This window comes from Corvus brachyrhynchos, unplaced genomic scaffold (assembly GCF_000691975.1).
Source record: "Corvus brachyrhynchos isolate BGI_N302 unplaced genomic scaffold, ASM69197v1 scaffold255, whole genome shotgun sequence".
In the NCBI taxonomy this organism is placed as follows: domain Eukaryota; kingdom Metazoa; phylum Chordata; class Aves; order Passeriformes; family Corvidae; genus Corvus; species Corvus brachyrhynchos.
Window position 1 is genome coordinate 5,126,192 of NW_008238358.1, and position 15,731 is coordinate 5,141,922.

Sequence of the window (15,731 nt, forward strand, 5' to 3'; positions counted from 1 at the left end):
CAAAGGCAGGATTTGTATCCTAATCTGTATTTTTCCAAGAGCATGGCATGGACAATACAGAGCATTAATTTACTTCGAATGAGAACATACTAAATTTATATGCTACTTTGGCACACAGTTTTCTGAGCTGTTATTCCCAGTGTACTCCCTCCCATGAAGGTTACTGATAACACCCAAAAAGAGATTGCATTTCTTTGAAATGTAATTGAGCTTTTTGAGTTCCTCAACATTCATAGCATGCAAAACTCTCAATATGTTGTCTGTAGGTGACCGTCATCTCAGAAGCGTAACCCTTCTTCTGTCCAGAAAAGCTTGTTAGCTTTTGCAGCATGCCATCAACAGGAATATAGAGTATCTGCAACAAATTATTTTGTAAACAAGCAACTAATCAGGAATTATTTCCTTGCGTTATAGTACAATAACTTCCAATAATGAATGTATTCAAGAAGGCGGTTGTCTGTTTACAGATAATTCATGAACTGAAAAAGTGTTAAACCATATTTTTATGAAATATTAATATACTACAGCATCTGGCTTTGCTATATCATTGCAGTGTTTTGAATATAATTTAGAGTTATGTGAGAAATAATATAAACAATGTATTAATTCCAAATTCTATAGGCCTATTCTGTATCAGAGAAAGCATGTTAATGGTTCCCTGCCATATGGATGAAAATAGAGCTATCCCCTCCCTGTTCTTTTCATGAGGTTAAAGACCAAGCTAAGAAAAGATGTTAGAAGACGCCACAGGAAAGATTTCTCACATCATCAGGTTAAAAGTTCTAAGTGGGGCATCTGACATTTTCAAGAGATTCCTCTCTTTGCTTGGGACTGTTTATAGGCTGGCCATCCATGTCCCCTGAATACAGAAAGCTTGGGTCTTTCTTTCGCTCAAAAATCATGTATGGGTCTGCTTTTTACAGAGGTATCTATTCTGAAATTCCTGCATGTAAGTTTTTGATTTACAAGTGAAAAATATGTTCACTTGTAAGCATGTAGTTGTACATTTGCATTTGTAAGAATCTGCCTCTATAGGTTTCACTTAGCGTGGTGACCATTTTAAGCCGCGTGTAATTAATCTGCCATGGAAATTAATTGTTTATTTATTATGTAAGTATGCCTTTTATTAAAACTACTTTGTGAAAACCTAATTGCTACTATAGTTATATAGCATAACAGTTCCTCATATAAATACATGATTATTATGTACAGTCACTTATCTGTGAACGAGCTCTGCTACTACTTTCCTTAATTAACGATACAAAGGGCTCCTTCATCTTTGCATATTCCCTAGCTAGGACATTGATACTCATTATTTCCTAAGTCCAAACACTGAAACTGTGTCAAGAATGCATCTATCACCAGATGGGTACTTATAGTCAGCAGAATTTTCCACTGCGTCAGCAAATTCAGCAATTTGCAATTTCTGTATGTCTGATGTGTTTTTATTGGTGAAGATCACTTTCAAATACCAAGATCATGAGACTGATTCCTCGGTTAGTCTCTTCAGCAGTCGAATGTAATGACAGTAATTAACAGCCTGTGATTAGCAGCCACTCCAGAAACTCTTTGAATGTAAATTTGCTTCAACTAATATGCAGCACTTCTGTGTAATGAGAACTGTGCTATAGGTTCATGGTGAAATCAAATTATTTTCCAGCATTTAATCATACAAATAATTCTTGGTTAATCACTTAAACAGTAAACCTCAGTGTTCTAATAAATGACATTTGTCATTTGATTTATTACAAATATAGGTGATGGTATGGTGAATTGAGTACCATTTCTTCAAAAAAGGTCAAGAACACACTGTGTGGATCACATAATAACTGAGGTGATCTCATTTTACCTTTTTGAAGCAATGTATTTTCAACCTTCCCTTTATCCTCCACTTTTTGATTCTTTATCCTCTCGCTTTCCTTGGGGTGCCTTTCCATATGACACCTGAAGTGTATCCCTGAATTGCACTTCCTCTTTTTCAGACTGTAGATTTCCAGGAAAACTGAACCAGTTGCACTTCAGTGCACTTGAAGAGGGTTGAAAGGAAGCAAGGCAGAATGACCTCACCTTGCCAGTGGACAGGAGAGACCATGAGAAAACCACAATGGAACCAGGAATTACCCATGTGAGTTGCTGTATTCCATTTTCTCTTTTGCATTTGCAAAGGTAAACCATACTGTTGAGAATAATCAAATTATTCCTTAGGTGGAGGAGTCAAACACATTTGAAAAAAAATATGCCTATTACCTAAGTGTAAACTTGAGAGAAAAGGTTTTCTCTTGTCTTCTGGCAGTTTGGGCAAATATGCACTGTGAGCAGTGACACTACAGATCTGGGACTGAGATGGGCTGCTTGCTTTCTCCTTCTAGAAGTCTATACTGACCAGAGCCCCCTGCATCAGCACTGTCCCGTTGTGGACCCTGAGGCAATACCCTCCTCACGGCAATTCTGTTGTCTAGTTCAATTCAAAACTGGGAGAAAGGAATAAAAGAACATAATTTGAGAGAGAGATTTTGAGGCTATTTTTAATTTATATTTAAAAGTCAAGTTTTTAAACTGGCTGGGTTTTCCCTCCCCATTCCTGACACTTTCTCTTCTAGCAACCTTGCTCTAAGCCATCTTCTTATTCACATCTTTCTCCTGACAGTAACACAGTTCTTCTTCTTGAAGAACTCCAGCAAAATTCAGTCCTGGAGTGAGTACAATAAACAACACCTTTAGCTGCAGTTGAGGCATGTATTAGCCCTGAATGCCTTAAGAAATGTTCTGAATTTATTGTAATGTGACTGTTGGATGAAATTTTCCCTCTTGGAACTTAGAGCTAAAAGCAAAGCACTGGGCAAGCACACAGTCTCTTTTATTACTCCCAACACCCTTGGCGTTGCACAGGAAACTCCACTTGACACTCCTTGCAGTGTCTGATGCCCTGTTCAGGATAGAGCGAGTGGAGCTCACAGATCTGATTCTGCAAGCTGGCACCTGCCAGTAAGGACAGGTTTGCAGCTTTTTTTAGCATTGTTCACCCAACACAATAAGGAGGGGATTTTGAAAGTCAGCATTCCTGAGGATAGGTAGAATGAAGGGGAATGGTTCTAATCTAATTGTAAATGCCCTGTTTTTAAAACACTTCTTGTCAATAAATCTTTCCATTAACAGACATTCTGGCAGCCCTCAGCACAGTCAAATCAGGAGTCCGGCTCCAGTTATGATATTTTATTTCCATTATTAAATGCACAACAAATTTGTAGAAAGTTACATTGAATTAGATGATTTAGAAATGTGTTCAGTCTTCAGAAGCTTTTTTTGGTAGAAATACTGAGAATTTCCTAGACTGTGGCATATATTTCACCATTCTGCCTTTTACATTGAGCTTAACACTTAAAAAAGAACCTGTTCAGAAACCTATCTACAGACTGAGAACAGGATTGAGAGTGGGAGATTTTGAGCTGCAATTACGTTTTTGCAGCCAAGTTGCTGTTTGGTTAAGCAGCTTATTTTCCAAGCATAAAGTGAATGAAATAATGCTTCTCCATCCCAGCAGTGAGTAATGTTGGTTTACAACTAGTTAATATTTTTAAACATTTAGATTTGTCTTCGAAGATGTAAGTAGAATCCTTTTTCCCATTATATTGCTTTTATCCCTATAAAGTCAGACATGGAAGTTGAGCTGAGTTCTCTTTCTAACACCTTTTATGTTGAATTTTTGGTTGCTGTCCAGTTTTCATCAAACTGCTGTCAGCTTTAGGCAGGTAAGGGGTATTCTTAGTTTTCTATTTCTTTGCTGCTCCCATGTCCCCCAGCCCTGAATCTGCCTCCATTTCTCTAATGTTGGCCCTACGCAGAGCATTGTGACCATTCCGGATATTGAGAACTGGTACCATATTAAGACAAGGTCTAACTGGCTGGGCCACATTCAGGTTACTCAGGGTTAAGTCTAACTCTTAAACCCCAAAAACCATTGTGTGAGGTAGTTTATCTTGTACACTTTTCACTTCTTTCTTATTTTAATTTATTTCTTCTGTTAAAAATCTTTTTATTAGAAGCAGGCAGCTCCATCTACTTGTGGCAGCATTCCTCCAATGCTATCATGAGATTCACTGGTGTTGTTCTATAAATGCCAGCCAAAATCTATCTGCAAGAACATCTGCTCAACAGTGCAAACCTGATGTAATTACCAACCATCATCTTTTATCCTCCTGCTGGGGCAACTGCTCCAAAGATGACTTTTTGCCCTGAACTAACAAGAAACTTGCTGTTATGTACAAAACCTGCCACAGAAAACTAACATGGCTTATACACAAATTCCAACAGAATCTTCCAGCTACAAGAGATAACAAATTCCCAAGCAGCATAAGTCTTGTGGAAATACTTATTTTTTTTTTACGTTCTTATTGGCTGCATCTGCTTCATACATTGTTGCTCCATGGGATAATTTTTAAGGGTTGGCAATAATCATATAAAAGAACTCTTTTCAAGAAATATGTAACAGCAAAAAAGATGTTGCAGATGCTCAAATTTGACTGTACTTAAGTTTTAACAGGATGTCATTTATGTGTGTATGTAAACAGGTGATAGATACCAGGAGATGGATATTCTGTACACATAAATATACACAATAAGTGTATACTGTACTTGCTTGTAGGAAAAACACTATGGTACTATGGCAGATAAATGTTGCAGAAATCTGATATACAGCCCAAACCTGCCAACAGCTTTTTTGTGACTATGTACTGATACCTTCCTCTCTGGAAATTGTTTCCAACATTGCAAACCTCCAAGGGCTTTCAATTAATTACAATCTTCTCTTTCAAGCAATCTGATAGATTAATGCTTCCATTTTCCTTGCACTGTAGAACTGAATTCCAGAAGAGCCGCCTACCTTGGTGTCCAGTTTCACATCCAGTCTTTGGGTGACTTTTCAGTCAGTAAAACTGTAATGTGCATCTTAAGTGTAAAACTCTGACCACCCCAGCACAGGAAATGTTATAATTACAGGGTTATACATTTCTCAAACAACATTGGTTTCACCTCATTCCTTAGGAAGAGCATCCAACTTTGATTGTACCTGCATAACCTTGTACCTCAGGTGTTTAGGGGAAATCACCTCACCTACAGTTTGCCATTTATGCTGTTTAAAAAGGCAGGGAAACCTGGACTGCTGAAATACAATCAGGAAGACACACCAAACCAATATTATTTGATGTGCAAATGCAACATGTACAGGCTGAGGTCTCCGTTGCATTTGTAAATAAATACATTTACAAACCACAGCTAAACTGGCAGAGCATCATGTCAGCATTGCCTGCCTGCCTAAAAATACGTGCCTGTGGCATCCAAGGCAAGAGCTCCTTGTTCAGGAACCTCTCTGCTTCTAATTCTTTATGACTTCCAGACTTGAATTCTGATTCCTGCAGATTTTGACCATCCCTTAGACCTTTGGTGGGATTATTTCTGCATAGCTGAAGCAGGTAGGGCTGTACTAAAATGGGCTATTTTCATAGATTTAGCAATGTCCCAGACATACATGTGGGGATTCCTTCTTGGAGGTAGCACAGGCAGGTAAATATTGGCACTAAGGGGCATTAATTGTGATATAAATCTATCTCCATGCAGAATGGTGGGCTTTGCACATTCTGTGCTATATTCTGATCTTGAGTTACTCTTAATCAACCCATTCTCAGTATTGAGGTCCACAGGGCTGCACTGTGCTGCACCAGCAAAGAACTTCTGTCAGCGATGGTGACTTAATTACATACTTCAAGGACATCTGCAGTAACGTTTATTCACCTCTTCATGCAGTTGCTCCAGACTTTTTGTTAAACCTGTTGATATTTTTATTTCTCTGGATAGCCTTCCTATTGCTGCATGTCTGTAGTTTATCATCTGAGGAAAGAAGCAATTGCAATGACAGAACTAGACCTTGTTATGCTATGAGTAATATTACACACAGTCCAGCACTTCTGGAGGGAATCTTGAATGCTGGTGCTCTATATACATGATAAACAAGGGGAATTGGGTTTGTATTTGAGATAATTTATGGTATAGGCTGCTTCATGTGTAGCTGCTGCTGTGCTGTTCTTTCATGCCAAGATTCATTACCCTTAATGGGTTGGCTAACATCTCTGGGACTTCTCAGAAGGTCTGTTAAAGAGTCCTAAAAGAAAAGTATACAGATGATAGCTTCACACGTTTTTAATAAACGTTTTAGACATTTGGAACATGTCATTAAAATTTTTCAAAAGGAACAGAAGGAAAGCATAGTACTAAGTATTTTCTTCTTCCTAGTCATTTTTGGGGTAATGAATTTTTTGCTTATTGAAGCCTATTTTGCCTACTCTTTGCCTGTTGATTAACAAAGAACCAGAACAGTTATCATATTGTTCAGTAGAAGCAGTGTTGAGTAGCACTCAATGTGTATTCCATATAAACCTGCATCCCTAAAATTGTGGCTTGTGCTTGTGGAGCAAGAATAGAAAATGGAGATAGAAGCCTATTGGATTAGAATGGCATCTTCTAGATCCACTTAGCAATTCTTTTGCAGAGGGATAAATGATAGGGGAGGGTAAACTGGGAGACTCAGGCTATAGCTACCAGTACACTAGACAATATGCAGTCCAATTACAAAAAATGAGCTAAGTTCTGAGCTACTATACAGCTGAGGCTAAACACACATTACTGGTGAGACCTGCCTAGAAAGCAATTCTAAATATTTCTATGCACAGCACATTTTTGGAGATTCACTTGTGTCAGATTTGGACCTCATACTGAGAAGTGCGTGTGGCAGCCAACACCAATTCTTGCCTCTTCCCCTGCAGGGAACTGGCTGCACATTCCTGAAGGGATCTGACACAGAGTTCTGTGAAGGTGATAGAACAGAGAACTGGAGAAGAGGCTACAGGCTGCCATGGTCTCTTCTGCCTGCATGGGGCCCCAGTGTGAGTAGGGAGAATCTTTTGAGGTTGGACACAGGGTCATGGGTGAGTGGTGGCACAAGGACAAGGATAGCAGGAAGAAGGCAGAGGGATGGGAAGCCTGCATCTCGTCTGCTTCATTCAGCAATGAGAACACCATTGAATCCAGCCCACTCCCCTGCTCTGCTGGCCCCCATGTCCAGCTCCTAAATCTCATTTGTGTTTGGGTGAATCTTTTTCGTCTTTGATCACCCAAACTCATTGTGGATGACACACCTTTGTTAATAATCAGTCTGGTATTCCCAGCTCCCTGGATTTCATTTTGGTTTAGAGTTAGTGGTCCTTAATTTTTAGAGTGATCCTTTGAGCCTCCACTACACCATTTCTAATATGGAATTCGGTATTTATATTTTGTTTAAAACACAGGGCTTGTTATCACAGTGCTTTTAGAGTTCTACTACACACATAAAATTTTTATGGTGCACTCCCTCCCTGAGAGAAGTCTCAGGTATATAACAATTTTTCTGGAGGGAAAAAAACCCATATAACAGCCCTGCTAATTTTGGGTCCACAAAAGTCTCTTGCTATGCATGACTGGTATCAATGGAAACAAAATAAAACTCCGTGGCTCCAAGAACAAAGCATCAGAGCATTTTCAAAACCAGCTTATTTTGTGCTGGCCTCAGCCCACTGCTGGTTTGGTGCCTGGGAGCCACAAGCTGCTGATGGCTGAGCTGGAGCCATGCTGGCCACCTCCCCACAGTGTCACCCAGTGTACATTTCTGGAGGAAAACTACTGTCTTACTCATCTCAGGTTTAGTGCTCTCTCCACACATCGTTTTTCCCTCTGTTTCAGTTTCCCTCCCAAGAGGCGAAGGTGAGGTCCTCACAGCCCAGCTGTGACGCAGTTTTGGCCCCAGTAGCAAGAGGCACAGAAACTCTGCACTGCTCCACTGCAGGAGCACCAGGGAATGGAGAGCCCCTTGGCTGGGGCCCTGCAAAGGCGTGGGGGAGATGCCCAGGCTGCCCTTACAGCGCTGCTGGCTTTCCTGCTCATGGTGCTTGTAGGCAGCAGGAGGAGAGATAGATGTAAGATGAGTAGGAATCAGATGTTTCCTTCCTCTTGTCCCTTCTGGTACAGTGCCTCTGTTGGCACAAAGCCCTTTCCCTGAGGCTGCTGTCAATGTAGTGTGACTGAAACTATTGCAAATTCCAGCTGGATGTCACCTTCAGGATCTGTACCTCTGATGCTCTTTACATCTGGGACAAACAGATGCTCCACCCCTTAGAGGCACTTTGTGTTCTCTGGTCATTTTTCTTCCATATGGAAGTTCCTGCTTTCCCAGGGAAATGGTGGTGTGTAACATTTCCTCAAACATCAAAAGCCTGAATGTGCACCTACCGGGTCTTCATTATGGGTTTATCTGTGGTCAGTTACAACAACCTGAACCTTTCTTCAAAATTAGTCAAACCAAACCAGGTCCTCTCTTAGCAGCTAATCAGACTCTTTGGAATATTGATACAGGTTTCAGACAATTCTTCAGTGCTTACTTAATCATCCTTTTCATCTACTTTGACAACATACCATAGTAATAATACTAATTATTTTTCTTACTACTTTAATCTGAAAGAGTAAATAGCATTGGAAAGGTGTGTATAGCATAGTTCCCCAAGGCTGAGGTCAGGAATTACTGGAAATATAACATCAAGTTCTATTCCTACAAGATTTCCAGACCAAAGTTATTTAGATGCACTAAGTTGCAATTTACAGATTTTTATATTAAAAAACGAGATCAGCTGCAATGTATGAGATTTGGATTTTACTAAAAGAAAAAAAAGGTACATTTCAAAATTAATTATGCATGCTTGTAAGTATATGTAAGTGAACACCCTTAAAATCTATACACAGATTAGATTTATGGAGTAAAATTCAATAGTATTTTACAAAGCAATAAAAGTACTTGTAGATTCTCATGAAAAACATCAATATATTTTAGTTTTAATAATGACAATGTTTAATAAATAAGATCCAGTTACCAGCTTCATGGATAATACAACATAAAATCTTTTCTCACATATCTACGCATTTCGTTTTTATTTTTACCAGTCTCCTCAATTTGCTTTTACTATTTCTCCAATTTATTTATTTATTTTTACAATAGACCTTGGCAAATTGTTTTACTTTACTCCTTTTGCTTTGAATTTCAGGATGAGTAGTTTCATGCAGAATGGTTATTTATTTTTGTGAGGAAGTCTGTCAGGGAAATGGGTGTATCTTGTTTCAGTGATTTTTGCATAGAGCATGACATAATTATTTTTATATCTCTTGGCTGAAAAAGAATCTTGCAATTCTTACTGTCCTTGAGAGCTGTTGTCTTGGTATTTTCCTGTATTTATTCTGGAATCAATGCAAACAGATATAAAATAATCCAGTTTATTTCACTGGATCCTCTCTTGCTTATACCAGAATACTAGCTTTTACCTACTACTTAGTATCAAATGGTGACACAACACTTAAAGGAAAAATTTATTTTTCAGAGATGAGGTTGTCTTTTCCTCCAGGCTTCCTGGGGTACAACTGCCCTAGGAGGGGGTATCACTGATTCTATCTACTTTATATGTGATCTTCAGATTAGCACAGAAGTTATTTCCCTTTGCTACAAGCACCACCTTTGAAGAAACTCCCCATTTCCGTTCCTTCTCTGAGCTGTGAAGAGGAGCTCACAGTTCCAGAGTGGCCAGACATCTGAACATGGTCATGTAAGTACAAAGTATTTGGAGTGAATGTTGCAGTGTGTGATTGGTGGTGGGTTTTAAACTGTACCCAGGTGCTGGAGCTGAAGCAGGAGGTGTTTGTTACTGCCCATTTAGCAAAGCACTGGCAGGACCCCCGTTGACCTTGTGTGTGTGACAGTGGGAGCAGCCCCTACTGTAAATGAGGATCAGCCTCTTCAATTGTTTTCTCCTTCTTGCCTTGGTGCTTATTTGGGAGCATGTATTAAGTTAAATCTTGTACTGGCTCGCTCAGCTGGTGCCACTCTGCCTCCCCAGAGCCAGAAGGACAAGCGGACAAGTCGTTTTCTGCTTTATTAAGAGATTTGAAGGTCAGAGCATCAAAATGGTAATTTCAATCAGAGCCAGTCTGGTTGCTCAGCAGACTAGCAGAGCTACTGTAGATTGCAGATCTTAATGCATGCAGAGACTGTGATCTAATTCTGAGCACTGCTTCTTGGGTCAGATCTGGTTGAGTCAAATTGCGATGCACCGGCCCATCGGGTCCTTCCTAAGGGGCTGCCTCCCACCTAGGTGGCAGCAAATAAAATACAAAGGAGAAAGGAAATGGAGACCTTGCTTTGCTGAACAAGCACAAATTTCTGCATTAAGGATTAGCACTTAGAAAATAATCCGCTGTTCCCGTTAGTGTAATCTCAGCAGACATACTAAATTCAGTGTCAAAGCCTTTGCAGGTACTGTCAAGTACCAGACAGGCACTCCTTGTAGATGGATGGGAGTAGAAAGCAGGGACTGGAAGAAAGAGAACAGATTAATTTCTTATTGTCTCTCAATTAATCCATGTAGTGCAAAATAGCATAATGTTGACTACAACAGGAGACATATCCAAAAAGGAGAGAGGGATTGCAATGGCTTGTTTTCAGGTGTAAATATAACACTTTTTCCTGACAGTATAATAACTAATGAGGATTTGTAGGCTCTTGAAGGAATAGCAGTATTTTTTAAACAAATATGTATGAGTTTTTAGACCCTCACTACAGCTCTTCCCTGATGCAGAGGTCTGTGCCCAGCCCCAGCACACTAACAATAGCAGAAACAGCAATTATATAGCAACTGTAAGTGAGTAACATTTTCCAGACACTGTGGGTACTGTGTTAGGAGGAAAAAAAACCCAAGCAAACAAATTAGCAAAATGAAAGTATAGCACAGCACTTAATCACATAGTTGTCTCATTTAAATCAGTGGGTCGACTCATTTTTGCGTAATTATGCATGTTTTTAAGACATGCTTGGTATGTCATGGGACTGTGTAATCTTATAATTGCAGCTATTCATTTCCCTTATGCTTGCCCTACCTTTGGAGGAAGGAATGCTCTTTTGTTCCTGGTCATGGGTAGCTGGTGTATGAGGTGTGGGCTTGTTAGCAGGAGCTGGTAAGAACTGCAATAGGACGCACAGCCACAGACTAAGTAACTACTTATTGTTGAAGAGATGGTAAATTACAGAAGTTGCTCGACTTCAGTGATACTACAGCAACCCTGCAGTAGACAATGAAAGTGGGAGGGTAAATGGCTTCTGCTGCCTTCCCTGTACACTGCAAAAGTTGAAACCAGTGGAACCCAGAGCAGGTAGGCATAATTACAAATGGGCAGCTCTGGAGAAGATGGAGTGCAGGTGGTGGGAGAACAGTAGTAAAATGATGTGTTTTATGTTACTGGTGTCCTGTCTTTTATTTACTTTAATCTGCTGGCAGGATGTTTGTCTGTAAACATTACCACAAAACACTTAAGCAGGAATAAAAGTAACTTTTATTGAAGGAATTTAAAAGTAGTCTCTGGAAAACATGCAAGAAACACCATGTGGACTCCACATCTTCTTCAAAGTAGAGCGAACACAGCAGGGATCTGCTACTGTCACCAAAACCAAATCAAAACTGCACCTTTTAATATTTATATAATTGAAAGTACAAATCCAGTTTACTGCCTGAAAGTACTAAACTCTCATGACAGCAAAAAACTCCTCTTTTCAAACTTGTAATAACATCAAATTAATCCTGTAGTTTTGGCATAAACCAGCAACATCAGGAAAAGAGGGCTTACCACATATTGCAAAATACAACTTTCCATTCTTTAAACTAATTAGAGAGGCAGCTAGTAGCACCACTATGGTTCTGTCAGCATTTCCACAATAAAACCCCCTTTTCAGGGCTTTATAACTTGGCTGTAAAAAATTAGCTTCAGGCTGAAGCTTGGCATACCATGGTTCACCCCAGCAGCAAATCAAGCTGTGCATGTGGTTATGTGTGTGGTTTGTTGATTGTTTCCTAAATACAAATTTTAATTAAAATTAATTTTGGCACTTCTTGGAAGACAATGATAAAATAAACGAATTTTTAAATGAACGAAGTTACATAATTTGGCAGGCTCTAGCAGCAAGTTGTTAGAAGTATGGAAATTTGAGGTGCAAAGAGTACAGCCTTGTGATACTTTTTTGTTTGAAATTAAATCATCAAGGGAAGCTTGAAAGCAGGTTATTGCACTTGCATGATGAACTTATTTCACAGGGTGTGACTGACTGCATGAAAGCCACCAAGCAGCTTTGACAGAAAAATTCCCCACGAAAGCAACTCACATGAGGGCGCACAGTCCCTGAAGCCCTTGGAACAGCTGTGCCAAAGGGAGGATCAGTGTCCCCTGAGTTGCAGGAGTGTCCAGGCCACTAAATGCTCACGTGGAGCAGCCATCAGTGCCCTTCTCCACTTTGCATGTAGCAATGACAATGTCAGCCTTTCCCAGAGATCAAACTGAGTCATCTCTTCCAGTTGTGGGTGGCAAACTGCTGATTGTTGAATTTCCGTATTATGGATGCTCTCAGTGCGTTATTTGTTCATAAGCTTTCACATAATCCATTGTATTCACACATTTTGCAGTGAGCTGACTAGCATAAATAATCTTGACTGTAAATGCTTCTGTTTCAGCTTCGCTGTGGTCTGTAAGAAAGCCCAAGAAGTCAGGATGCTACCATGCACCTGGAAATACTGCAGCATAGACAGAGAAGTGGAAGTATTTGAAAGCAAATCAGAAAGACTGGTAAGAGGGGCAAAGCTGACTAATTCTTTTTCGAGGGGAGTTCTCTTCATTTTAATAGAGTTGCATGTTTTGTTATTTTTCTTCAGCATTTTTAGAAGTTAATAATAGTTGATTATTAAATAAAAATAGGTAAAATATGCAAGCCTTGGAAGCTAAATTTGCTTCTTCCAAAGAAGCAAAGAGAAAGACTCTAAAAACACATAAGAGATGGAGAATGTCATCAATATGCAGTAACATGCTCTCCAAATCATTCTTCAATTTAAGTGTCACAAAGAAAACTAACAATCCACATCCAGTATTCCTCGATCAATGAACAGTTGAAGATGAAAATTAATATTATAGAGTAGAATAACCAATTATAAGCCAATTCAAAAGTCTATTCATCATGGACTCATTTTTGCAATGGGTGGATGAGACTTGAAAGGGAGAGAAAGTGAGTGAGCAAGCAGCACTGAGCCAACTCACCAGCTTCCCAAGCACAGAGCTTTGTCACTCCCCCAAAACAGAGTTTATGACTGATGAACAGTGAAATATTTGGGCTCAGCCCATCTCCCCAGCTACGAGGAGCCAGCTAAGAGCAGCCTCTCATGCAGAGGTAGGCTCAGGTCCTCCATTAGATCAACAAAATTTTGTTCCAGCTTTAATTTTCTCCCAGAGTAGCTGCCAGGATATCCTTGAACACATAAACCCAATTAAGCCAAGCTAAACTGATCATTAGGCTTTCAAGTATGTGTCTGCTGAAATTTTATAAGGCTGTAGTCTGCTTAAAGTTTCACCTCCTGCAGCCACTCGCAGTTGACCCTGGGAGTCCACTGAAACAACAGAGGCTCCTAAATTTCTGGGAGAGTCTTTGAGTTGTCTCAGAATTAGAGAGGCTGCCCAGATCACTGTGGCTCACAGGAGAATTGCTCCAAATTTTTTACTCCTTCCAGCTGCTGAGGTAGTACCCACTCAGAGTAGCTGGTGTGACTTCGACCTGACCTACACCTGTGGGCAACCCAAGAGTGTGCAAGTGGAAAAGCACGTGAAGCAGATGTTGTCAGAAGCCAGTTTCACTGACCCAAGCTAAGAAATCAACATTGGTTCTGTTCATCTGAGCTTTGTTTTCTTGCAAGGTTAATTAATACTTAAACAGACTGCAGGGCGAGGTGAGCAGACATATCAGAGAACACCTAGAGAGATTTTATACACAGTCATGGGCCAACCCCAAGGCCACAGCCAGTCTCTGTTCATCGTCATGTTCACTTTTGCCTGTCTTATTAGACACTGTGAGCATGAAGACATCCTCTCTCTTTAAATGCTGTATGTTTCTTCATCCTTTAGCAGGTCTTCTGTGATAGTAAATATCTCACGTACAGTTTTGCTTAAGAGGTGTTTGCTCCCTTTGATTCCCTTCTGGGAGTACTCAACAGCTGGCTGGCTTAAATCCTGTTTTCTTAAATTTGGGGATGTGCTGACTACACTACATGACGAGCCAAATGCAGTCAAAAACATGTAAGAACATCATTTAGCATATCCTACTAGATTAAAAAAAAGATTTTTACATGCAAAAATTCATGTATTATAGTAGAGGAACATAATAACATAATCTTTTGTGGATCAGTAGGACTTTCAGGCCATCAATATCCATGCTATTGTGCTGTCGTTGCCTAGAACTGTATGGCTTCTACAGCTTCACATGCTGAATAAGCAATTGCCAATATTTAAAGATATCCTTTGCCTATTTGGAATCCCTTTGCTTGTTCTATTTTTTTTCTGAAAGGCACTGTCTGGCTCCTTTTTCCCAGCAGTTTTGATTTCTGTATTTCTACAAGAATCTCCTCTATGATTTCTGCAACGTTGCATACAACCCGACTGAATGGGAACCCAAGGTCTGCTGCCAGGGACTGCTGTGAACACAGGAGGGTGGAGGAAGACAAAACTCAAGCTCGGTCTTACATAATTCTGGCTGCTGGAAGAAATACCTACAGAGGGCTAAAATCAGAGGTGGTGTAAGAGGTAAGTCATAAGTACCTGTATCATAAACTAGTCTGAATTAAACGATCGAAACTAAAGATGGAACCATGTACATGAAAAGGGGAATACAGCAAATGATAGTACGAAATATATTCTTATTGCTTTTTGAGCTTCAGTTATCAGAAAATGTGTACCTCAGGCTGAACCTGACCCACCTGATATATACTGGGTGGTTACACTATGACTTCTGTCACTGCCTGTGACTGGTCTTGCACCGGCCAGGGGTCGAAAAAACAGGAAGGGAGAGTGGTAGTTTTTTAAATGTATATATTTGTATTTTTTAAAATTTCATAATATTCTTCATCAAAATCAAAAATTTAAAAATGATTAAAATAATTATATGGCGGTTATATGTACATATTTGTAAGTAATATGTATTTAATAATGCCTACAGTACTACACTTAGCTATTACTTCCTTGGCTTTCTTCCTTAAACTAAAGCCAACTTGGTGGTTTGTAACATTTTGGCAGCCAACAGGAAAGAGCAGAGAACATCCCATCACAGTACTGGCACCTACTGCCTATGCTGAAACCCTGTATGATTGCACTGTACTGGTTGCATTGTCCAGAAGGCCATCACAAGTTTCCTTTCTCAGTCTGTGGTCTCCAAACACTCCCAAGCCATGCTGGCAGGGAACAGTGACTTACAGGGAAATCAGAATGTTGTGCTACTGATGAATTTGGTCCTTTGTAAAAAGAGACTGGTACCCTTCTTTTCCTTCTCTCTCTCTCCAGCAGGAAATTCTTCTTTCTAATCCAATGATTCATACGAATCTCTTCATCTTTTTGTGTGAAGCTCTCAGTCCCACAATGAAGAACAAAAGCTAAATCCTACAGAACAACGTAAGGGAGATGCCAGTTATGATTAGGCTAAATTTAACACACTCTCCCGTGTATGTAAGTGTTTTATGTACATCATGCATGCAGCTAAAGGGGTAGATAGAAAAATAAGCTGGGAAATGGAAGAAAATGAAGTTCATAGC

The 15,731-nt window shown here is 39.8% G+C and overlaps 1 long non-coding RNA gene across 1 annotated transcript; it reads left to right on the forward strand.

Moving 5' to 3' along the window:
* The first annotated feature begins 1,986 nt into the window (after window positions 1–1,986).
* LOC108447024 lies at window positions 1,987–12,889 on the forward strand. Its single transcript, XR_001862378.1, has 3 exons — window positions 1,987–2,125; window positions 9,543–9,671; window positions 12,621–12,889. It is a non-coding gene; the product is annotated as an uncharacterized LOC108447024 (long non-coding RNA).
* Window positions 12,890–15,731: the final 2,842 nt, after the last annotated feature.